We start from the raw sequence: 940 nt of genomic DNA, 5'->3' as shown, positions 1-940 counted from the left end.
TCTCAGAAAAGGTGGTTGAATGTGTGCCTCCCACTTGGGGTGCATGGGAGGAATTGAGGGGCCAGGGGAAAGGGTGAACCCCAGGGGTGCAGGCACAGCCCAGCAACCTCTCTTCCGCTTTCTGCAGCTAAGCCTGGCTTCAGCTTCCTCATCTGGGTGCTTGAGACACGAGTGACCGTGAGTGACAGCCAGCACAACAGCCCTGCACAGGGCCCCGCCCTGCTCGCCCCGACACTGCAAAGCCCGCCGACCAGACCCAGCATGGAGTTTGTCACCCACAGGCGGGGATGGAGGTGCCATCCTCTAGGATCCTGGCTGGGGCGTTGCCCTGAGGCTCACCCCCTGGTCTCGGTTTCCCACTGGACCCCTGCAGGCCTTTCCTGGGACATCTCCTGACTTCCTGAGCTCCTGGAAGACTCTCCCTATGGAGGGACCACTATGTCCCGAGGAGCAGACAGACTTCTGAGGCACCAGGGCCCCACATTCCATCACACTGCTGCCCACTCTGAGTCCCACCCCATGTGAACTGTGCTGGGAGGAGTGGGGTGCAGCCCTGGCCCCCGGAAGCACTGCCACCCCCCAGACCTTAGCTGGCTGCACTGGAGGAGCACCACCCTAAAGAGGGGAACCTGGAAGCCAAGGGCAGTGAAGAGGGGTGATTAGGGGGTGCTGCCCAGAGACACCTCAGTGCATTTCCCCATGTGTGCGGGGTTCTGGCTGCGAGCAAGCGGGGGGCCCAGGGCTCCTCCCTGGGGGCCCCTGAGGTTCTAGAACCAAGACCAGCCCAGCACCTGCTGCCCTCTTCACCACCTTGTGACTTTCTGCCCCTTGCTCACTTGGCCCGCCTGGGGCAGACCACTTCCCTCTGCACTTTCATTTCCCCCTTTCCTGCCCATTTTCCCACCCTGCCCAGGACAGGCCCCTCACCAAGTGCAGCAGC

General features: G+C 62.6%; 1 protein-coding gene across 1 annotated transcript in view; it reads right to left on the bottom strand.

Annotated features, from left to right (window-relative positions):
• The window catches only part of SIK1 (salt-inducible kinase 1), a 70,698-nt gene that overhangs the window by 45,275 nt on the left and 24,483 nt on the right, over positions 1 to 940 (bottom strand). The window lies entirely within an intron of this gene.

The sequence above is a fragment of the Bison bison genome, unplaced genomic scaffold (genome assembly GCF_000754665.1).
Source record: "Bison bison bison isolate TAMUID 2011002044 unplaced genomic scaffold, Bison_UMD1.0 scf7180017864037, whole genome shotgun sequence".
Classification (NCBI taxonomy): domain Eukaryota; kingdom Metazoa; phylum Chordata; class Mammalia; order Artiodactyla; family Bovidae; genus Bison; species Bison bison.
This window is presented reverse-complemented; position numbering and strand designations above follow the sequence as displayed.